The sequence below is a fragment of the Hyaena hyaena genome, unplaced genomic scaffold, assembly GCF_003009895.1.
Source record: "Hyaena hyaena isolate Hyena2069 unplaced genomic scaffold, ASM300989v1 scaffold_239, whole genome shotgun sequence".
Taxonomy (NCBI): domain Eukaryota; kingdom Metazoa; phylum Chordata; class Mammalia; order Carnivora; family Hyaenidae; genus Hyaena; species Hyaena hyaena.
Window position 1 is genome coordinate 177,146 of NW_024080871.1, and position 25,944 is coordinate 203,089.

The window sequence follows — 25,944 nt, forward strand, 5'->3', positions numbered from 1 at the left end:
TCATTACACAGCCACTAGGATGGCTCTTTAAAAAAAAAAAATATATATATATATATTTTAATGTAAGGATGCTGAAAACTAGAATTTTCATACATTGATAATATGATTGTACATGGTACAGCTACTTTAAACAACTTTGAATATTCTTCAAAATGGTAAATGTGGAGTTACCAGAAACTTCACTATTAGTATATATTTAGGAGCATTGAAAAATGTTTGTCCACATAAAAACATATAAACAAATGCATATAGCAGCAATATTAATAATTGTAAAATCAAAGCAATCCAAATATCTATGAACTGATAAATGGATAAATGAAATGTAGTATATTCATATAATGGAATATTATTCAGCCATAAAGAGAAACGACATACTGAAACATGCTACAACATAGATAATCCTTGAAAACATGCTAAGTGAAAGGAGCCAGTCATAATATGACACATATTATATGATATCACTTATATGAGTGTTCAGAATACGAACATCAACAAAGACAGAAATTAGATTAGCAGTTGACAGAGCCTGGCTGGCTCAACATTGCCCAATGTCACCTCAATTTACCTTATGGACTTTAATAACTGACTGTAAGGATGATATTGGGATGTCCGAGTCTGCTTTTTCTAGATAGAAGAGCCTAAGAAAATGGTTTTGTGCAGGCTGCATTATGGAGCAAATAAACACTGTGGACAACTACCACCCAATCCTAGTGGAAGCACGTGCAACCCTCCATCGTCCATGTCATGATCATGTGAAATGTAATACAAATTATCTGTCGAAGGGAACAAAGAACATAATTTACCTGCCAATAACAATTACCCATTGGTCAACTGAGGCTTTAAAGAAGCTCCTATCCAGAAGCAAGTGATACAGGCTATACTTGAGATTAGGTGCTGTCAAGTTACATGTGCTTTAAACATTATGCAGAATTGGAAAAAGAAAAGATAAATTAAAAGGCTATTATGTCAAGCACGAGGAGCATGTAATACAGAGTTTCTACCTCTTAAATTAACCCAAATATGTGTAGTGGTGTATTAGAGCTGTGTGTACCAACTCGTGAGAGTCTACTGTGTACATCACTTGCTAACTGTGCTTCAGCAACTCCTTTTAGTAGCTTGATATTGACCATGATGAGAGTATTTGAACAACAGAAATGGGCAGACACTAAAATTCAGATTTTAGGGGAACATTAACCTTTTACCACCATTATCTCTTGTCCATTATTCTTCAAAGTTTCTGCTAACTAGACACTGTGTTAGGGAAATCATATATTTATCGATCCTAGAAATAAGAAACTACCACTGCCCTCTTTCTTTGGTCTTACTGAGACAAAGTTAAGGAATTGAAGGGAGGAAGACAATGGAAGTATATATTAACAGCAAGAAAGATGTTGACACATCTGAAGTATGCATTTATATATTATGGATTTTTTTTCTATTGCTACTCTGAATTTAAGACATGTATGTTACAATTTAAAAGTAAATCATATGTACCAAATCAGAGAACTCTAGATGCTGGCGAGGATGTGGAGAAATGGGCACCCTCCTGCACTGTTGGTGGGAATATAAACTGGTACAGCCCCTCTGGAAAACAGTATGGAGATTCCTCAGGAAACTAACAATAGAACTCCCTTATGACCCAGCAAAAGCACTGCTAGGAATTTACCCAAGGGATACAGAAATGCTGATGCATAGGAGCACATGTACCCCAATGTTCACAGCAGCACTCTCAACAACAGCTAAAACATGGAAAGAGCCTAAGTGTCCATCAACGGACGAATGGATCAAGAAGATGTGGTTTATCTATACCATGGAATACTACATGGCAATGAGAAATAATGAAATCTGGCCATGTGTAGCAACATGGATGGACCTTGAGGGTGTTATGCTGAGCGAAATAAGTCAGGCAGAGAAGGACAAATATCATATGTTTGCACCTATAGGAGGATTAGGAGGAACTTAACTGAGGAACAAGGGGGAGAAGAAGGGGGGAAATGGTGGGGGAAAGGGAGAGAGGCAAACCATGAGAGACTCTTGAATGCTGACAAAAACTGAGGACTGACAGATGTGGGGGGGAGGGGAGGGGGAGATGGGCATGGAGGAGGGCACTTGTGGGGATGAGCACTGGGTGTTATGTGGAAACTAATTTGACAATAAACTATTTGTAAAAAACAAAAAAAGTAAATCATATGTATAGAACACTTCATATATACAAAGCACTGTACTAGATTTTTTTTTTTTACTTAAGGTATTTTTTTTGTCCTCATGATGACCCTATTCAATAGGTAATTTTATTATCCCCATTTTGCCAATGAAGAAACTAAGAATCAGAGAGACAGAAAAATTTACACAAGGTGACAGAGTTAGAAGTTATTTCACAACAATTTCAGATTCTGAATATCAGCAATTTTTCTACTATTCTTCAGACTTCACTTTTAAAACATATGATTATCAAGAATTAAGGTAAGGTTTCATTAAAGGAATTATTTTTGTATCTTTTTCTAAGCAATCAAATAGATATTTGCCTACTTTTTTTCCTGGTATGTGATGAACTCCATCAATAAGTTTAATATCAATTTCATTGATATGTGTGAATTATGTTTTGGTCTGGAAGAATAAATTTTTAGAGAGCAAAGCAGTTACTTTTTGTTCCTTCTCCTCATGAGGAAGAACAAACACTGTTATCCATACTCTTTGCTGCTCTTACTGCATTATCACCCAAAAGGTTTTATCTATATTCAGAAGCTAGGACAGCATGAAGAATCATGGTGCCATAAAGGCACGCTGACATTCCTCACTGCTCCGCAACTTCCCTGTTTCCAAATTTGTTGACCCTGTATTTTCTTTTTCTTTTTCTTTTTTTTTTTTTTTTTACTGTCCTAGATATTCCCTCACTGCTGTAATGTCTCCAACATTAATAGTGGGCTAAGCTACTACCAAGTTCAGAACTAAGTATACCAGGCTCAAGGGTCAGGGGATAGGTTCCCTAAGACAACTTACACCCAAAGTGAGCAAAAATATGCTGTTCTTGCTATATGCTTTATAACTGGGGCTGCACATAAGGCTGGCCTTTTCATTTATTGTAGTGGTATAAATTTACCTTTAGTTTGTGGAGTTAAAAATGCAGGGATTCAGGGTACTTGGGTGGCTCAGTCAGTTAGGCATCTGATTCCTAATTTCATCTCAGGTCATGATCTCATGGTTCATGGGTTTGAGCCTCCACATAAGGCTCTGTGCTGACAGTGTGGGACCTGCTTGAGATTCTCTCTCTCTCTCTCTCTCTCTCTCTGCCCCCCTCCACACTCTAGACAAACAAACAAACAAACAAACACACTTTTAAAAATGGAGAGATTCGATGAGTGAAAATAAGTCTTCCTACAGGCCAATGGGCAACTCAATCCAAAGAATTCTCAAACTAGGAGATGGGCAGGGAGGGAATACAGAGGGAAAAGGATTAAAGGTTTGCCAAGCCATTTAAAAAATCATCCTTTGTTTTCCTCTTGACAAGGAAGAAAAAAAACAACAAAGATATATTCCATCTGAACCATGCATATATCACAGGTTGATTTGAAACCATATGAGTGCATTTATAAAGAAGTAAACTGTGAAGCAAAGTTTTGTGAGACAAGCCTAAAGATCTTCATGTGGCAGAGGTGATACCATAAATAACATGTTGTTGCATTATTGATGAAAATATTTTCATCCCAGTAAAGTTCATCTCAGAAAATGCAAATATAGGCAGATTCTGTGACACTGATAAGTAGAATAGTTTTGGGGTTTTGTTTTGTTTTTGTTTGTTTTGCTAACACTTTTAATTTTTCTTACTCAGGTATGTAAAATAAGACTTAAAAATGAAAATAAACAAATAAGAAAAACAAAGATTATTCATACATGATTTTAGGCATACATTAAGATTAAGAGATTGTTCTATAGCATCATGGGGCATGGCCTGCTACATAGTTTTCCTCTATATCTTTGAACAACATTCAAGGCCAAGGAAAGAATTGTCTTAAATCCCTGAGACACTCCTAGAAACTCCTGTGGTCACTTCCCACCTGGCTTTCAAACCAGTTCTGACATCCACCCAGATTATAATTGTCAATTTCAGGAACCCACAGCCTGTGGATGAATCAACATCACAGTGGGATGGATTTGTTCAGTGAACAGAAAATGTGCATGGAGATTTGATACCATGATATACCATACAACTAAGATGAGATAGAGAAAAAAAATCATTGTAATTATTATAAACCCATGGGCTAAGTGATAATTTAAAATTACTGTTCTCATAACACTTTGTCAGTTGGATTTAAGATTGTACAGAGACATAGTGAAGAAAGAAATTAGTTTAAAAAGCAGCTTTTTTTTTTTTAGTCAGAATTGGAACTGTGTTGAAAATGAAAACAAAAGCAAAGGAAAGCAAGTTGATTTAGCAAAAGAAGAGATTTGCTTAGAAAAAGGTGAAAGTCTTAAATAGAAATATATAAAACAGGAAAAAAGAAAGATAATATACCATACTTAACTATTGAAATTAAAACTAGGAAAGTTGAAGCCACACTTGCTTTCTGGATCAGGATTCAAAAAGATTTCATATATAAGAAAGAGTCAAGATGTTAAAGGCAGTAACAAGGTGAAGACATCCATAAGAAGGATTGGAGGCAAAAAAGTATAGAGTTGTATATGATGACTGTCCTTTACTAATTGGAACAACTGCACTAATTTATTGGGTAATATGTGGACACATTTCAAAAAAAAAGTTAGAGAACATTGGGGCACCTAGGTGGTTTAGTCGGTTAAGTGTCCAACTCTTAATTTGCGCTCAGGTCATGATCTCACAGTTTAGAGTTTGAGCCCTACATCAGTCTCTGTGCTGACAGCGTGAAGCCTGCTTGAGATTCTCCCTCTCTCTCTGCCCCTTTCCTACTTGCACTCTCTCTCAAAATAAATAAATAAGTAAATAAATAAATAAATAAAACATTTAATGTAAAAAATTTAAAAAAAGATTTGAGAGTATCAGCATGAATTCAAGCATTTTTTTGAGTTTCTTGATTAAAATAATCCTAAGTGAAGTAAAATAAAAATAGAATAATAAGTAGTAAAGCTAAGAGAACAACAGACTCTAAGTGGGACTTCATGGACGATGAGATGCTTAAGTGAAGCCATATATAAAAAATAAACTAAATCCAGCTTTTTGGGATTCTATACAAGTAGTTGGAAATCTTCCCAGTGGAATTACCCTATTTGGGGAATCAAAAATTTTTTTGAAATAATTGGATGCTTTTATAATCAAAAGACATATAATACAGAATCATGAAGAATATATTAACAAAACAAATGCATGGATTCAAAGCAAACTGAAAGACAAAGAAAAGATAATCCTTCAATATCAAATAGTGTCTTCCTTCACCAGGTAGAGAAGGATGGAGCTAAGTTTGAAAGCAAATTAATTATTAAAAATATTTCCAGGTCTTGCCTTAAAGATATAGGAAACTAACAGAAAGTAAATGAAATACAAAAGCATTCATTTGTAGGTGTAAAAGTGTCCTGCAGCTACCATAACAAAGCAGTACAAACTCAGTGGCTTACACATTACAATTTTTTTGTCTTACACTTTTGGTGACAACTAAAAGTCTGAAATGAAGGTGTCAGCAGGATTGGTTTCTCCTGAGGGCTGTGATGGAGAATCTGCTCCATGACTCTCCTATCTTGTGGTAGCCACAGGCACTCCTTGCCTTATGGATGGCATTCTTCCTGTGTCTCCATATGACCTTCCCTCTACCCATGTCCATCTCAGTGTCCAAATTTCCCTTTTTCATAAGGACATCAGTCACACTGTATTACAGCCCATTCTACTGATCTCATCTTAACTTGATAGTTGCAAAGAACCTATTTCCAAATAAAATTGCATTCATAGGTACTGGGAGTTAGGATTGGACAATTTTTGAGAAAACATAAAACAATCTGTAATGACAGGAAATAATGTAATAGATAGGAATGTTTCTGATGTCTTTGAAATAGCTCAAATTACTCAAGTCTTACCAATTTAAAAAGAAAATACAGAGGAAAAGTAAAGATTTTGTTGTACATATTACAGTACAGCCTACAGAGGTTCTCATCAGGTCTTTGCTTCCTCAAGCTTCTGAAGCCAAGCAGTTTTAATTAGGAACAGCATTGAGGACGATTCTGAAATACAGAAATGATAAGATTAGGAAGAAAATATCTTCGGAAGCAGAATTATGGACCTGGAATTATCTTTTAGGAATCTGCAGCAGACTCATTAACACTGAGATGAAACAGAAGTGTTATGGAATGTTTCCAGAAAAGGAAACAGAGAAAAGGCATGAGAAGGGCATGGAGACTTTGAGGGGTACCACAGTTTTATGTTTCATAGTGGGGCATCTTGGTAGTAGAATTAAATACAGTATGTTTCCCCACAAAATCCTCATACATATTTCAACTGTCCAGTGGCTTGAATTCACAGACTATTTCAAAGTATAGATTTGTAAATACATGAGATGAGAACCAAGAAAATGCCAGAGCCTCAGGGGAACACAGGAGACAAGTATGTCCCTCTAAAAATTCACATTTGGGCAAAAGCACCATTTCAAATGCTAAGAGAGAAATGATGTATGCATGCATGCAAAACTTTTTAAACAAAATGTTATAATTGACATTTTGATGGGTGATTTTCTCCAAGTATAGTATAAATTCAAAACATTGGGCTGGCATTTTGTAAAAGCTGTAGCCTAAATAATTATTTTCTTCTTTCTTATGTTGTCTATACCTACTTTTGAATAACACTGAAACATCACTAGTTTTTTGGAAACATATTATAGTGGTTGCATTGAGGTTAACTTTGGAAGAATGGTTTTGTTGTTTCAGAATTTTTGGAGTGTGAGAGATGTGAAGAACTTTAAGTTGATTTAATTCAAATTTTAAGGTGTTATTCTTAGAAGGACAAAAGCAGAAGAAAGTACCCAGAAATCTCACAAGCACTGAAACAAGACCTCTGTGACTGCCTCATGAAGTGAAGCAAAACAAAACAAAACAAAACAAAACAAAACAAAACAAAACAAAATGGAGAAAAAAAATTTTTGAAGTCTTAACTGCATTAAAAAGGTTAGAGTTAAATGTTGGGAATCAATTAAAATGGGAATATAAGCTTGACATTTTCCACTCAGGTAACGTAGGAGAAGGCAGTTACAATATATGTTTGAAGCATTTTAATTGTTTTATTATATTCACTGGAAAATTTCAAATGAGAAAGTTATCTTCTTAGAATATGACATGCAAATAGAATTGGCTAATCCTTGGCAAAAAATTAAGGTACTGTCTAACTTGGACCCAGGTTCCTATGGGAAACAGGTGAAATATTTGCTACCATGTATTTGGATAATAAACCTACAGTGCTGAGGAAAGAAGTTGAGTATTATTACAAAGGTAGTTTTTATTTTTAATTTTTTTAATTCTTTTAATTTTTTAATTTTTTTTTAATGTTTTATTTCTAGGAGAGAGAGAGAGAGAGAGCGTGAGCAGGGGAGGGTCAGAGCGAGAGGGAGTCACAGACTGAAACAGGCTCCAGGCTCTGAGCTGGCAGTCAGCACAGAGCCCGACGCGGGGCTAGAACCCACAAACCGCGAGATCATGACCAAAGCAAAAGTAAGAAAATAAACCAACTAAGCCACCCAGGCGCCCCTATTTTTATTTTTTTTAATACAGACACTATCTTTCAGTATATTTACATAGTACACTGTGTACACACACAATAGTCTACAAACCTATTCTAACATAAAGATAGTTTCGTATCTTATCATATTTGGTATCTTATTTAGTTTTGTAGCCGATTTCAAATATTTTGATAAACTATAAGCAATAATCTCTTATGACACTTTATTAGAGAAATTTATAGAGGTCTGTAGAAATAACTTACCACTTATGCCTAAGTTAAAAAAGATTGAAGTTTGTGTATTGAGGTTTTTAAAAAATTTTTTTAAAGCTTATTTATTTTTGAGAGAGATAGAGACAGGATGAGACGGGGAGGGATAGAGAAAGGGAGAGAGAAAGAGAGAGAATCCCTAGCAGGCTCCATGCTGCCATCACAGAGCCCCATGGAGGATTTGAATCCACATAACCACGATACCATGACCTGAGCCAAAACCAAGAGTTGGATGCTTAACCGACATGAGCCACCCAGACACCCCTGCATACTGAGCTTTAATTAGGCTATTTGCTTTGACTGTTTTCATCCCCCAAATCATAAAATATTGCATGTATCAGTCAACTATTGCCATATAACAAATGACCCCAGAAGTTACTGGTCTACAATAAGCATTTTTTTTTTCCTGAAAGGTTTATAAGTTAGCTTGCATAATTCTGCTTCAGGCTACAGATAAGCTCTTTTTGGCTTCAATTTTTGGATCAGATTCATGTCAGCTCTGCATGCCTCCACATACCTCTTGCTCTGGCTGCTACCTAGGTGTATTGCCCTTATGGCAAATCTTATGATCATCAGAGTACAGTATAAACCAAATAAGCATGTTTCATCCTCAGCTCTCAAGTCATTGACCTCTGCCACCAGCTGAAGTAATTTATAAGACCAAGCCTAAAGTCAGTGGGACAGAGAAATATACTGATCTACACCATTTCGTCAAATGACACCTATTGCAACTTTAAAAACTTTGTGAAAGTTTTATTTGTGACATATATTATTTTGTTTATGATTTTTAAAACTATAATTTTCTCACCTTAATTCCATATTTATCTCTACAGGTTATTTTTTTTATTTTCAATTACATATATAATAACCAATTTGTTTTACAATCTATAATACTTTACTATCCAGAAATTGCCTCCCATTGTTTTAATTTGTACTTTTATAGGTATCGCTATTTTATGGTTCACAAAGACCCACATCCCATGTTTTTGAGTTTCTATTTCCTGTAATCAAATGCTCTGATTGAAGCTCCCCTCAAGTATCCCTCATTTGTACCTTTTCGTCCATCTTGCTTCTTTTTGTTTTAATGCTTATTTACTTGGGGGTAGAGGGGGCAGAGGGAGACAGAAATTTTATCTGTGAGCTCTGTGCTGACAGCAGACAGCCCAATGAGGGGCTCGAACTCACCAATTGTGAGATCATGACCCGAGCTGAAGTCAGACGCTTAATCAACTGAGCCACCCAGGAGCCTGATTCTTTTAATATCAATATCCTTCCCATCATTCCAGAATCCTTGCTCATGGGAATTCTATTCACTCATCAAAATCTACCACATCAAACTTTCCAACAAGAAATGGCGTCTTCCTCTTTTAAACTCCCACTACATATGTGTTTCGTTTTTTTTTACTTAATGATCATATTTTGCCTTAAAGTATAATATAGGAAAGTTAATTGAGTCTGGGAGTTATGTCTTTAATGACAAAAATCATAATAAATAAGAATTATATATAACAAGCCTTGCCAATTAAAATACTACTTACCAAATTTTTATTATAAGATATTCAATACTTGATTGCATGACTTAGAATATAATCAAGAGACAGATATTTGCATTAATTGGTTTAACAGAATTTACTATAAAGCATTCTAGATACTGCAGGACTGAAAAGGCCAAAGCAGATCACTGAGATATAACAAAAGTAGCAAATTCCAGAAGCAGCTACTGCTCCTAGGGTTGGAAAAGAGAAGAATTTCTGATGATTATTAAAATTTAGAGGCTTGCATGAAGGATACTGTGGAGCTGAAACTCAAACTTGTTGCTTGATTATACCAGTGCCTCTGAGCAGAGACGACGGTGACATGGAGCTACACCAAACCTCAGAGAAAGGGACACTAGCCACCTGGCGCTGATTGCTCTCCGAGGTCACAAGAGTAGTTCTCCGAGGTGGAAAACTGCGAGGTGGAAAACCAGAGTGTAACAAACTGCTGATTTGGGGGTGAAAAAGCAGGATGAGTGACATTCACAAGAATAGGAAGCACAAATAGGAAGAAAATTCCAATGGAAAGAAATCTGTCCCTCTCTCAAGCTTTGCAGTCTTCTTTACAGAACACCTTATTGGAAGAGCCTAGCAGGAAACAAAGTGACAAAGCAGAAATAGAGTTTTCCCAGTTACAGATCTTGTGTCACAACCCCCACTTTAGAAGGAAGATTTGGAATTATTTGATCATTTTTTCCATCTATAAAAATATTCAAATATGAAGAAAGTGCTTAAAATTTGTTTTACCTTAGGGTGTCTGAGTGGCTCAGTAGGTTAAGTGCCTGGCCTTGGCTCAGGTCATGATCTCACGGTTAATGGGTTCAAGCCCCTCAATGGGCTCTGTGCTGACAGCTCAGAGCCTGGAGCCTGCTTCAGATTCTGTGTCTCCCTCTCTGCCTTTTCCCTACTCTCTCTCTCTCCCAAAAATAAACAAATATTTAAAAAATACTCAAAAAATAAGATTTGTTTTATCTGATTTTACATTTTCCAGAAAATATGTAGTCTTCATCACTGTAGGTCTTTGAAAACTAATTATCAACATTTATTAATACTAATGTGATTAACAGTAATAATTTACTGACACTGTTAATAAATAGCATAATAATTACTTATATTTAGGGATGAAGAATATCATTATATCAAGAAGTTGCTGAATCTGTTGAGATGTAAGCCCTCCATATCTCTTAGCTTTCTATAACTTACTGTTAGTTTTCTAACAAGATATAAAGAACAAATAACATTTTATTTTCTCTAGCTTATGTTCTTATAAGAACACAGAATTGACTGTTTATGCAATTTGTAAGGCTTTTGGTCAACAGTGGGTTTTCAGTACTTATGTTTTGGGGAAGTTAATAGTTATACAGTACCCCAGGGGCACCTGGGTGGCTTAGTCGGTTAAGCGTCCGACTTTCACTTAGGTCATGATCTCACGGTTCGTGGGTTCGAGCCCTGAGTCGGGCTCTGTGCTGACTGCCAGCTCAGAGCCTGGAGCCTGTTTCAGTGTGTGTACCTCCCTCTCTCTCCGACCCTCCCCTGCTCATGCTGTCTCTCTCTCTCTCTCTCTCTCTCTCTCTCTCCTAGAAATAAATGAAACATTTAAAAAAATAAAATAAAATAAACATTAAAAAAAATAGTTATACAGTACCCCTAACTACCACATTGTTCTAGAGTTAAATCTACATTATAAATATTGAAGGGTAAGTTTGAAAAATGAAGCAAACAGAAAGCTGATATTGAGAAATGTGTTCATAAATTTAGAAACTCATGGTCGGGCTAGAGATACATAAATAAGAGATAAAAATAGTATTCTGTATTCTTCAAGGTTTTGCTGTTTGTTCCATACATTTCAAAATGGGAGATAGAATTCTTTAAAAATTATTTTAATTCACCATCTTTTATATAGTGTGCTATATATCTTAGGTTCAAAAGAAAAATCATTCATTTATTATCATATATCATTTACTAATTATGGGGAAAATAGTTTATTTGTAAATAAATGAAGAATACCCATGAGTTCCTGGTAGTACTACTCTTTTCCCACCACAATTAGATCATTGTAGGCTCAAAAAAAATTGAAGATATATGTACAGGTTGTTTTGAGCTCATAATTATTAATTTAAGTAAGCTGAAAGTCATGTTTACCGGCATTCAGTTATATGGACAATATGTACCTACCTATAAGTATGAAATGCTTAATGATCTGGTAACCACCTTGGTACATTAAATTTCAAGTACTTATTTAGCTGGCAGAAATCATTAATATTTAAAACTGATGGAATGAATACAAAATATATAAAGGACAATGAATGATAAAATTTTGGATCAAGTCAAGATATTTGAAAATCGTAAGATACATTAATGATTGATGTTTTTAAGTTATAAAATGAACCTGTTGACATCATAAGACTTTTAGAGTTCAAAGGATTTTTTATAATTTTCTATTTACACATTATACCAAACATTTAGTATTATCCAAAAAAAAACTAATGAATGGTTCCAATTATGGAGGAGGTGTTATAATTATCTCAATACTTCAGAGCTGAGAAATAGTAAGCTGAGAATAATTATAAATCTAAAAGTCTTGAATTCACTATAACCCTAAAAGCAAATTCTAAAAGAGCAACAAAAATTCCTAAGAACATATACGTTTCCAGAAGAAGCTAACTGACTTTGGATTCAATTGAAGGTCAGTTCTCTATTACTGATTAAGTCACACTGCTGATTCTGGACCCATAAAAACATTCTTTCACACAAGTAAATAATTACAATATGTTTGGATAAATATTTCAATTCTCACCTACTAGTCAAAATTATTTCATTCAAATAATAACCCTTTTAACTCTTTTTACTTTCCCTTCAACTGTGAAAAATTCTGTAAAAAACATGAATCAGTTTTAAATTAATTTGTAAAATTATTACAAACTATTTTCTAAATAGTTTTGACAGTTCTTTTCTTCATGAAATATCACAGGGGATTAAGGAGAGTGTGCACCATGAGCAAGAGAAGAAAGTATTTACAAATTTGGAAAACCTGAGAATGGAAAAAAGGGATTGAGACCATAGCCAGTTAAAGGATTTAGTATTTTCTTGCCACAAATTAGAATGCATGGTTAGGCACTTGTAACTTTCCCCTCAATATATATTCTGCCATTTACCTTTAGTAAAAGAACTCATATGTTACACTTAGCAATCTAAAACCTGGCTAAATCATTGCACCACACAATCCTCTCTATAGCTAGATATGGCCTTGTGCTCAAGTTATCACAAATGAGATGCTATTGTTCAGTGATATTTGTATCTCTGTGACATCTTAAAAAGATGAGAGTGTCTTCTCTCCTCTTTCTTTGCCATACTTCCTGGAATGTGAATGGAATATCTCAAACAACATCATGAACATAACGTGACCTTGGGGAAAAAAAACAAGAAGAAAAAAGGACCGAGTCCCAGACATGGTAGGGTGGCTTTGATAGCTATCTATGACTGCCTAACTACAATTTTGTTTCTATTTGTTTTGCTTTTGTTTTTTAGAATTTTAGCTTATTTAAGTCCCTACTTTGAGGTCAGTGTTATTTGCAGCAATCCTAATCCTAGGAGTAATTGTGTATCTTTAGGCCAAAATAAAGTGAGAGGGAGAGAATCAGAAATGCGAATAATATACCAAAAACAGGGATAATAAACATCAATAGTATCAGGAATATGTATGTCAAATCTTGGATGTTAAATAAAAATACTAGTCATTAAAAGAAATATTTAAAAAATGAAGCAAGAAGAAACAGAAATAAAGGCCAGTGGCTTAGATCATCACTATATTAAAGATTCATTTGGGAAATTAACTGAAAGAATGAAAATCATTTAGAATAGTCAATGAGGGAGATAAAATATAGAGAGTTAACAGAGGATGAATAAATGGATAGCCATGGAGTGGTGTGGTCTAAATCACTCCTCTTAGGACTCTGTTGACCTTGTCATATTCACTCCACCTTAACTTTTTTTTTCTTTTTTAAAATGCTTAAATAACCCTTCCTATGCAAAAACCTTTCTCTGTAAATAAAAGAAGATTCACATGCACATTTAGCTCCAGTAACTGACTGTCCACTCCTTCAAGACTATATTATCCTCCTTGCTTACCACATTACCATTGAAATAGTAACCCTAAAAATTGATTTTTATATCAACAGGATATTTCCATGTGTCTGTGCAGGAACAAATATATATACATACACACATGCGCACATATACATACACACACACACACACACACATACTTTATGTAGTTTAAAACTATCTAATTTAAGTTAAAATGACTTTATTTGGAAACACACATCAACCATTTTGAGGTCTGTGATTCCAGGCAAATTTCCAAAGTAATGCATGCTCAGTTTTCTTATCTAAAAAATAGGGCTGTACAAACCATCTTGAAGATGTATCGTTATCAGAATTAAATGAATCTTTTTGTTTGAATGTGTACAGTCTTGTATGTAATATAACATCTCATTATAAAGTATGAATTTAGGACACCCACGTAAGAATAATCTGCAGTATTTATTAAAGAAAGAAGATCTTAAATCTTGGTTGAGCACAAATCTGGAATTGTTTTAATAGCATCACAGTCAGTTGTTTTTCACAGTCTATACTGTATGGTACACAGTAATTACACAATAAATGATTACTACTGTGTTTTTTTAATCCCTTTTCTTTGCTTTAAAGTTGATTTATTATGACAACTGATAAAAGATTTAAAATGTCTAGATTGATATAGATATGGATAGCTGTAGCTATATATTTAAACATGAATGTTAAGATTTGTATCATCATTAAGTCAACTAGCATATAACTTAATTTTACATTAAACTTTTACATTGGCCATAATTTTTACATTGATTTAAATTTCACATTTTTCCTGTAACTAGCAAATGATATTAATCATGTAAACATTAAACAGGCAATGTTGTAATTAAATGATCCCAGTTTATTCAGTACTATCCCAAACCAGAAAATTATATGACAGAGAAGAAACATGAAAAGAAAGTGATATACCGTTGATGATTCTGTTATATATAGTTTCTCCTCTAAAATGCTTTTCATTGTGTATCAGATTAAAATAACAATGTATAGATAATGTCCATAGATACACAAATACCATCTGTCAATTTTAGTATGCATATTAAAAATAATGAGTGTAGAAAATTAAAATGTGTCATTAACAATAAAATTTTATAAACATGCACAAAATGGCAGATGGTAGACTTTAAGTAACATTATGCCAAATGGTAGGTCACATTATAGTTACCACTATTACTTATAAATCTAAAATAAATTATATTGTCAATAACAAATATTTCAAAATATAATTGAGCAAGTTAAAAAATAATACCTTCTCTGTATTACCTGCAGTACAATAAATTGAGAATTGAGACAGTTTTGACAAAAATTAAGTATTAGAAAATAAACCACTCAAATAATGATCACATAAAAAGAGAAACAGAAAGTATGAAGCATAGAAAGTGGCAATGAGAGTGAAAAGTTAGTGCAATCATTATCCTGAGGGAAATTCACTATGCTATTTTTTTAACTTCACAAAGATAAGAAGCATTATTACGTTCACTAAGGAATTCATTAGTTTTCATTTATTCTTTTGTTCTTTTCTTCTCCATGCTGTGACAATAATTGTTCACATACCTAGTTAGAATCTGCTACATTAGAGCTTGAAAAGTTGTTTTTTTCAAATAACAAACAAACAAAAAATGTGTGTTTTCTACTATCTGTTGTTTTTAATTGTTTTAATATGCTTGCATGTATACTTTGACATTGAATAAATAGAAATAGGAACTATGGTCAAATTAGCTACCTTGTTCTGACTATATAGAAGAGTAACAAGGATCTAAATGGACTTTTTCAAAGTCCGATGACTAGTAAGTAGTAAATGAGGGTTAAAACAGAAGTGTTTTCACTCAGACAAGTTCTCTTTCCACTGAAACTTAGCATATTTTATTAATAGTAAAACTATAGCTTGTAGGACCACATAGTCTTGAGGGAAAAAAATTTGGAGGTTCTAGGGAATCCATACTGAAAAAAAGGTGAGTTTGAGAAATAAAACAATCACTTATAAGGCTGAATTTAAAATGTCTTCCTAAATCAACTTTCTATAAAATAAGAGTGAGCAATTAACTAGTAAGATATTCCTGATCCAAAAATTATTGAAGGGAATTAATGAAATATACTTCTCTCTCAGTTGATACACATTTAATCTCTTGCTATATCATCTTGGAAAGCTACCCAGTTATCAGATAGCTATCAATCCCAAGGTTAACAGACACACACACACACACACACACACACACACACACACTGGCAAAGAGGCTTTTCTTTGCAGAACAATTGTCACATACCTTAACTTTCCATTGAGGAAATGTCCTGCATTAGAAAAGCACTGGTTTTGCTAAGCATAACACCCATCCATGTTGCTACACATGGCCAGATTTCACTGTTTCTCACTGCCATGTAGTATTCCATGGTATAGATAAACCACATCTTCTTGATCCATTCGTCTGTTGATGGACACTTAGGCTCTTTCCATGTTTTAGCTATTGTGGAGACACGTGCTATTGGGGTACACGTGCTCCTATGCATCAGCATTTCTGTATCCCTTGGGTAAATTCCTAGCAGAATAAGTCAGGCAGAGAAGGACAAATATCATATGTTTGCACGTATAGGAGGATTAGGAGGAACTTAACGGAGGACCATGGGGGAGAAGAAGGGGGGAAATGGTGGGGGAAAGGGAGAGAGGCAAACCATGAGAGACTCTTGAATGCTGAGAAACAAACTGAGGACTGATGGATATGGGGGGGAGGGGGGAGATGGGCATGGAGGAGGGCACTTGTGGGGATGAGCACTGGGTGTTATATGGAAAACAATTTGACAATAAACTATTTGTAAATAAATAAATAAATAAATAATGAAGAAAAAAAGAAAAGCACTGGTTTTGATTTTCAACTTATATATGATATGAGAAAAAGTATGTTATATCATGTTGTTGCTATATACTTGTGTTGCTAATTAAATCACCCCTTCTTCCCATGTGATTGCAATGCTAGGTTATAATTACAAATAATGAATGATTTATTCCCAATACTGATGCTACTTTGAATTTAGTTGGACTTCACAGTCACCTCCCAGACCTGTAGTTACTAGAGGAAAAAATGACAAAGCTTATTACCAAAACTAGCCAATAGGTAAGGAGCAAGGGCGATTTAGAAAGCAGAATTTTCTTCAACAAATTATAAAATTTTGGGTACCTGAGTGGCCCAGTGAATTAAGTGTCTGACTTCGGCTCAGGTCATAACCTCGTGGTTTGTGAGTTCAAGCCCCGCAACAAGCTCTGAGTTGTCAGCACAGAAATGTGCTGAGAGCTCAGAGCCTGGAGCCTGCTTCAGATTTGTGTCTCCCTTTCTGCCCCTCTCCTTCTCGCACTGTCTCTATCTTTCAAAAATCAACACACATTAAAAATTTTTAAATACATAAAAATTAAAAAATTAAGCTATACACATAGGTGCATGCTCTCTTAAGTACACACAAAAGTTTACAAATCACCGGACTCTGGAATTGACATACATATGCTTTCCATCCAGGACAAACTGTGATGGCCTTCGGAATGTAATTAATATGACTAGCAGACATAGCATCAAAAGAACATTTCTCAGGTAAAAAAGCCAATCATCATTAGATCTTCTAATAAAGTCTGTGGAATCCACATGATAATAGGTTTTAAAAAGAGAGAGATAACACTTATGCTTTGAAGGACAACGGTGTGGTTAACTTCATTCTAGCAACACTAAACAGGTAGTGACAGAGATGGCTCTGTGCAATTGAGTCATTAAAATTAAATCTTTAAAATGCCTATAGACTAAGAAAGTCCATTTTTAAAAAGTAACTGCATCTTTTCTTCCACAGCGGATGAGGAAGACTCTGCTACCCTTCTATATTTATATTGTTCTTATTTTCTTTTCCTCAATAAGCTGGACAAGGAGATGTAATTCCCAGTTTTCAGACTGGCATTTATTATTTTCTCATGGGGACTCATTTTGATTGATCTTCAAAATGGAAAAGCAAATTCTGTGCAACTTTAAGGCAACTGCAAGAAACAGGGAGATAATATTTGAAATTATAGATAAAAATACTAATAATATTAATTATGTAACATTTAAGGAACAAACTAGATATAAAGCACTCTGAAAACTTCTGACTTAAAGAATTAAATGCCCGGGGTGACTGAGTGGCTCAATCTGTCGAACATCTGTTTTAGGTTCTGGTTATGATCCCGTGGTTCATGGGTTCAAACCCCACATTGGGATCTCTGCTGTTAGCACAGAGCCCACTTTGGATCCTCTGTCCCCCTCCCCCTGCCCCTCATGCTCTCTGCCCCTTGTGTGCTCTCTCTCAAAAAATAAATTTAAAAAACACACAAAAAATTAAATGCCAGAGCAACTACATGGCTCAGTTGGTTAGGCATCCAACCCTTGGTTCACTCAGGTCATGATCTCAATTTTGTGGTTCAAGAGTTTGAGCCCCACAACAGGCTCCAAGCTTGGGATTCTTCCTCTCTCCCCCTATCTCTCTGACCTTCCCCTGCTTGCACTCTCTCTCTCTCAAAATAAATAAACTTAAAAAAATCAAATGCCAATTGGAGTTAGAATTCTCTGCTTCTAGGATGATGTCTAGTATCCTGATTAAATAGTTCATCAATCTCACTTATGCTTTTATACTTTCATTACTTACATATCTACCCCTACCCAACGTACACTGTTGTTTTACCTATGGTAACATTACATCAATAGTATCCTACTGCATATTCCAGCTCCTTCCCTCTCTTTCCACCAAAGAGAGGAATGCGGGTTAGCACATTTGATATAAAAAATAATCACTCTTATAATTAATATTTCTCTTCTGTATTCTGGTGAATTTTTCTACAGAAATAACTACTTGTTTTAACAATACTTATGGTTTTACCTTGAAAACTAAGTGTATAGCATTGGAAATAAGGGGGTCCCTTTCCATTCAATGATATTCAGATATAGAAAAAAACTTCCATAATTTTAGAAGAAGTTTACAAAATGTTTCAATGATGTACAGATGTGTTCTTTTAGGATGATTCAATGAAGACTACATTAAATTGAAAGAAAGTCTACTGCTAACTGATATGAGCCCCATGAAGAAGATCTCAATGCAAGGCTTCATTGTGGAGAAAGCTGAGATTTAGTCAGTAAGAGGCAAGGCCACATAGATTCCAGTATTTCATGTACAGATGCTGAAAGCAGGTTCCTACACTGGGAACTCAAAGGATTACGGTACCACAAAAACAAAGATCTGTAGCTTTCTCTAGTGGTTGAGTCTAAAGAAGATTGGCCATGGCAAGTCTTGTTACTCTTGATCTGAAGTTCCAGGTATTAATTTGAGATTAAGAAGAATGCAGCATGCTGTTTCTGAAATAAAGGTCCACTAAGGGCTGGATCTAATAATTCAGGTGAATAAATGTATCATTAAACTTGCTAAATGTATTCATATATGTTAGGGCAACTGAACTTATATCTGGTCATAATATCAATAATTTTTCACAGGGTAACCTTTACAAAACAAAAAAAACATACATTTTGGTAGTACCTATGGAAATTAACTGGTGGAAGTCAAAAGAAATACCAATTTCTAAGTAATATGAATTAGCTGTAAAAAGGATTAATAATAAGCACTGACAAACTTCTCCTCATATCATGTCATAAATTCATCAAGTGAAGCCCTCCAGGTGGTACAATCAATACCCCATCTGTGATTGTTTTCACATATTTTAACACCATCAAAAGGGGCAAAGATGAATGGCTTCACATTGTAATACAAATATATATGTATATGTACACCTGTGTGTGTGACAGAGTGGCAGAGACAAATACAGAAAAAGAATATATACTATAGCCCAAACATATGTTCAAATAGTTGTATGTGTATGTATATTTGAGCTAGCTATCATATATTTAATTTTTATTGATCAATAATGTTATAATTACCCTTCTTTTTGTGCTATTGTGCCAGCTTTAGATACGTTTTTATAGAGAATTAATTATATAAAGGAAGGAAATTTAAATAAATTGATTTAAAATAAATAAAAAATTCCCCCTATAAATAAGACCAATAGCATTTATTAGTAGTTTTATTTTTAATATTTTAAGAGTTTATCATTAATAAAAATACTAATATAAATAATGCTTTCTCTATAAAAGGATAAAGTACATTGGTATGCCCCATTTTCCCAAGAAGTATCCTACAAAATGAAATAATATCATTATAGAAAGCATTAACTTCTAAAACTTTTCTCTTTTTTTTTACTATCTAGGTACAAATCACACAATTCTTTTAAACGTGTACTACAAATATTTTTACAAGATCTCCCTCTTCTGGCTACAACAGTTATTTCATTTCCATTTATCCACAGTGGTCAAAGTCAGTTGCAAAGTTTGGACAAACCTAATTTATACTAATCTGGCATCAAAGAGATAAATAGACAGACATTCCTAAAAATGAAAAATATAAAGTTCTTTTCAATATCTCTAATACACATACTGTCCTATTGAAGTCTGTTTATCTAATTTCATTTAAGTTTTCTGCCTCACTGACAGTCTGAGGATTCATATGCCAAGCTTGATAATAAGTTAATAAATGAATTGAATGCTTGAAGTGTTCCAGATGGACTTAAATTGCAAATGCTGTCATTCACAAAAGGGACTGAGTTCATAGAACAAGAAAGCAAGTTTCCAAATGCAGACTCACCTATGCACCTTAAAATAGAGATGAAGATATACATTCCATTTAAATTTCCTTTCAGAACTTAACTTTTCCTCTCGAATTTATAAATTTGATTGAAACAATAAAGTAAATCTGAGGAATATTAATAAATGAAAGATAATAAATGTTTACCATGCAACTTGCAAAACAGTGATATACTAAAATTATTTTAAAAGGGTGTGCTTTTGTCACAATCACATATTTATTAGTCTACTTCAGTCATTACATTTAATTGTGTAAAATTTCAGAAAACCATGCACAAAAAGCTTGGTTAGAGCTATTGTTCCTAAAAAGCATATTGTATTAATGCACTAATATTCCCAGTAGCCATCACTTGATAAGCTCTTCCATTTCTTAAAAAAACATTCCTTATAAAATGTCATTTCAAAATAAATAAAATATACTCAGTACTCTCAAGAAATGCAGATTTGTAAATGACATACCTGTTAAAGGGTAGTATCCAAAATATATAAAGAATTTATAAAACTCAACACCCATAAAGCAAATGATCCAATTAAAAAATGGGCAGAGGACATGAATAGACATTTCTCCAAAGAAGACATGCAGATGGCCAACAGATACATAAAAAGGTGTTCAATATCATTGATTATCAGGGAAATAGAAATCAGAACTAGATTTAGAATGGCTAAAATAAAAAAATGCAAGAAACAAGGGTTGGGACGGATATGAAGAAAAAGGAACCCTTTTGCAATGTTGGTGGGATTGCAAACTGGTGCAGCCACTCTGGAAAACAGTCTGAAGATTCCGCAAAAGTTAAAAATCGAACTATTCTGGGGTGCCTGGGTGGCTCAGTTGATTAAATGTCCAGCTCTTGATTTTGGCTCAGGTCATGATCTCATAGCTTGAGCCCTGTGTCAGGTTCTGTGATGAGTGTACAGAGCCTGCTTGGGATTCACTCGCTCTCTCTCAAAAAAGCAAAACAAAACAAAACCAAAAAACCTACCCTGTGATCCAGCAATCGCCTTACTAGGTATTTACCCAAAGAATACAAAAATAGTAATTCAAAAGTATACATGCAACCTGATGTTTATAGCAGCATTATCTACAATAGCCAAATATCTCTCATTATGGAAGCAGCCCAAGCGTCCATCGACTGATGAATGGATAAAGAAGGGAGTGGAATATTACTCATTCATCAAAAAGAATAAAATTCTGTGATTTGCAATGACATGGATGAAGCTAGAGAGTATTCCGCTAAGCAAAATAAGTCAGAGAAAGACAAATACCATATGATTTCACTCATATGTTGAATTTAAGAAACAAAACAAATGAGCAAAGTGAACAAGAAAGACAGAGAGAGAGAGGAACCAAGAAAAAGACTCTTAACTACAGAAAATGAACTGATGGTTACCATAATGGAGGTGGGTGGGGCAATGGATTAAATACGTGATAAGGATTAAGAAGTGCACATGTTTTGTGATGAACACTGAGTGTTATACAGAAGTGTTGCATCACTATATTGTACACCTGAAACTAATATTATACAGTATGTGATCTAATTGGATTTTAACTAAAAATTATAAAAAGCACTATACATACATATGTATAAGAAAGTATATATATACACGTATATATAATATTTATTTTATATATGTATATATAATACTTATTATATATATATATGTATATGAAAGAAATCTATGATATGGTGCCAACCTTGGATTACACTAACAAGTCAGCAAATGTGGAATCCCTTAAAATTACACTTAACTTGCTATGATACCTATAGTCACTTTTAGGAAAGGGGATTTATTTATAGCTTTCCTAAGATGCTCAGAGATGTCAATGACTTCAAAAATTTAAGAACTGAGTGAGATAAACAAATAATTACAAACTCTGTAACATTTGGTATTTTAAAATACCAGTGTGAACTAAAGTTCAAATAACAACAAACTCTACAGAGGAGCATCAAGAAACATTCCTAAGAAATGGTAGCAGTACGCCCTGAATTTTGAAACTTAAGTAAGGGTTTATCAGGAAGAGAAGAAAGAAAGGAGGACTTGAGAACACCTCTAGAATATGCATAGATACAATGTTGACTGCTAGAGCCGTGGTATGGTCATTGGAGAGAAGTGGGACTAAAGGATGTACATAGTGAAGTTTTTACTATTGCATCCATTGCTGTTTCTTACATTTAGAAAAGTACTTGGTACATACTATGAAGGTCTATAGATGTTTGTTGAAGGAGAAATAGGAATAGGTTTAAATTATAGGATATTGACAGATTATGAAATTTCTTGAGGATGTCATTAAGAACTTTGGCCTTAACAATTTGGCACAAAACTGGTATTAAGTTGGTTGGTGAATGCAGCCAAAATTTTCTAGTCATTAGATGTCATTAGATGAGATAAATTTTAGGTTTTAATCTCATATTATGTACATGAGAAAGAAAACAGGGGAGATTACATAAAGTTCACTGTATTTTCTGTTTTCTGATGTGTTAGAAAGGCTTCTTTTCTTAGACTATCTCCAGCCACTTACACAATGTCAGCAATGTTACCATCAGAGAATTACTACTTTTCTTAAATCCTCTGTAAAAATGCAGATCATACTGGGTTCTTTCTAATAGGTAGTATGGCTTCATATTTAGATGTTTTTTTCTCATACAAGGAATGGATCACTTCAGTGATGCTGAGCCACAGATTCCTCATTTAAGCTTTTGCCTCCTAGTATAGTTTAATGAGATGATAAAGAGATAAAGACTACACTGTCTGGCATATCATTTTAGATATCAGACAGGTAAGTCTCCATACTTCAATTATGTATTGATATATTTCAGTTTCATATACAAGCACACTTATGTATATACGTATGTATGTATGTATGTATGTATGTATGTATGTATGTATATATGTTTTAAAGTGAGAGAGAGCACAAGCAGGGGACAAGGGGAGAGGGAAAGAGAGACAGAATCTTAAACAGGCTCCACACTCAGCACAGTGCCTGATGTAGGATTCAATTCCACAACCACGGGATCATGATCTGAGCCAAAATCAAGAGTTGGATGCTCAACCAACTGAGCCACCCTGGAGCCCCAACAAGCATATTTACTTAATTGGTTATAAAATAGTTTATTATTAGATTTCTGTGAACCATGTGAACTAACAGTTTACTAAAAAAGTGTTTTAAAAGTTATGTTACATTCACCTCACTTGAAAAATAACATAAATAATAGATGATAATCCAGCCTATTTTTGTTCCATTGTAAACATAATATTAAAGTGTTCAGTTAGCTTTCTGTGAGAAACTTAATATTTATACCTTGTGCTGACATAGCCAAATCAACAACACCTTGAATAATTAGGATTGTGGAGTCATGTTAACAATTTATTTTTCTGCAATTGATCAAATTAACTACATTACATTTCAAAAAGCCAAGAAAAAAAAAAACCTGAAATTTCATTCTTTTTATTATGTGGCTTCCACATAAAAATGATAATTCTGTTAAAGCAGCTGGACATTAGGAGGGTGACTGCCCAGTGTAGAAATGCATTAATCCAATAATATCTATTTAGAATTCTTGAGCAGGGATCAATTAGGGGAGAAGACAAAGACAATAATGTTTCCAAGGAATGCAGAATTTCAGTCTATCCCACAGAATTTCAATCTATCCCAGAAGTATGTGAAGTGTGATGCAATAAAATATGCTGAAGTGCTATTTGTTGGTGATTCACTAAACCAGTTGCCCATTTTCATCAAGAATAGCACATTTCCCCAACCCATTTTCCAAGAGAAAGTATCTGACCCACCTTGCCACTTTCCCTGGGATTATATCTCTATTCCATAGTATGCAAAACCAACTTGTTCAAAATAATCTCCCTCTCTGGCATAGCAGTTTTAGGCATTTATTTTGGCCTTTCTAAGGCACTGACCTTCTATAGCCACTGTCTGCATATCACCTAAAGTCTCCATTTGCAATTTTACATCCCTGTACTTGCAGCAGCAATAACAACAACTATAGTTTGATTTTAATACTAACCTTATGGAGTGAGATAATTCAAATGGTCCTACTCCAATAAGGCTGCATTAAGCTATGAACAAAATAAAGCAAAGGGAAAAAATGTGACAAAACTTGGTAAAGACTCTTTTGGTAATGTAAGATTTGAGCAAAATAAAAAGAAGTGAAGGAGCAAGTCATTCAGTATGGGAGAATAATATTCTATATATAGAAACAGTAAAGTTCTTAAAAATTGGGGCATGGAGACTTTTTTTTTCTTTAGAGAGAGAATGAGAGTCCAAGCAGAGGAGAGGGGTAGAGGGAGGGAGAGAGAATTTTAAGCAGAAAGAGGGCTCCATGCTCTGCACAGAGCCTGATATGGGGCTTGATCCCAGACCCTGGAATCATGACCTGAGACAAAACCAAAAGTCGGATGTACAATTGGCTGAGTCAACCCCCTGGAGTATAGGGATTCTTAGGCACGTAAGTATAGTATGGAGCTGGTGAAAGGTTTTAAGCAGGAAAGTGGCACAATCATGTTGATATTTTAAATATATACATAATATATACATAATAAATCATTACCAACTATATTGTAATATTATTATTTGTATTTAATTTTTTATTTTTTGTGTGGGATAACTGATAGCCTATCTTGCATAGAGCACTATATACTGGATATCCCCATCCTCACTGATGTTATAGCATATTAGAAATAGATACGGGGTGGGGGCATGAGGCTGCAGATAAAGGGTCATTATGATGCATGATGAAAAGTCAAAGATAGTAATACACAGATGGTATCAGGAAATTACAGAAGAGAAAACCCCAGCTATGAACATGTGATGCAGACAATATGCATATGATATTAAGGCAATTTAATATTATTGGAGTGTAAAGTGTAAAAGTTTATATATATATATATAAAATGTGATTAAGGAGACTGGGATGCATCCAATAAAAATGGAGAGCCATCAAAGTATTTAAATAATTATTTAAAGTTTCATTTGATATGCGCTCTGTCATAAGTGAGAGGTCAGATGTAAGAAGAACCAATATAGGAGACAAGAGTTGTTTTCTTTTCTTTCTTTTTTTTGCAGTTATGGTAGAATGGGACTCTGTAAGAGGGCCAAGAAGGGTAGAGGATATGGATTGACTGTAAAAATACATGGAGAGTAAAATCAGGGAAGCTGATGATGAATCACAAGAGAAGATAGGGAAAAAATAAGAAGTCATGAATGACTTCTAGGTCTTAGGTTGTGTTAATAGATCACACACAATGCCGCCAGTAGAGAGAGAAAATACAGAAGAAATAGGCCCTGGGAGGAAGAATATTTGTTCAATTTTGACATTTTTGAAGCTCCTCTGTGTTGCCTATGTTTGTAGAGCAAGCAAACAGTTTGATTAATTAATCCTAGACTGCAGAGAGGTCTAGGAGGACAAATACATTTGGAAAAAAGAGGTATATAATTAGTAGTTGGAACAATGTAAATCAATGAAATCACTGAAAGGTAGTATATGAAGAAAGAAAAGCATTGTTCAAGGACCCGAATTTTAGAATGAATAAATAGATCCTCGAGAGAGAAACAGAGAGAACAGAGAGACAAAGAGACAACAACATTATGAACTTGAAAAACTGAAAGAATAATGAAGAGTTTCCTCCATCAGAAAAGCTGAAAGAGTGG

The 25,944-nt window shown here is 34.3% G+C and overlaps 1 long non-coding RNA gene across 1 annotated transcript in view; it reads right to left on the bottom strand.

Annotated features, from left to right (window-relative positions):
- Positions 1 to 3,341: 3,341 nt before the first annotated feature.
- The window catches only part of LOC120239852, a 52,771-nt gene continuing 30,168 nt past the window's right edge, over positions 3,342 to 25,944 (bottom strand). The window contains exon 3 of the long non-coding RNA XR_005530527.1: positions 3,342 to 3,415. This is a non-coding gene — a long non-coding RNA (uncharacterized LOC120239852). The remainder of the gene's footprint in view (positions 3,416 to 25,944) is intronic.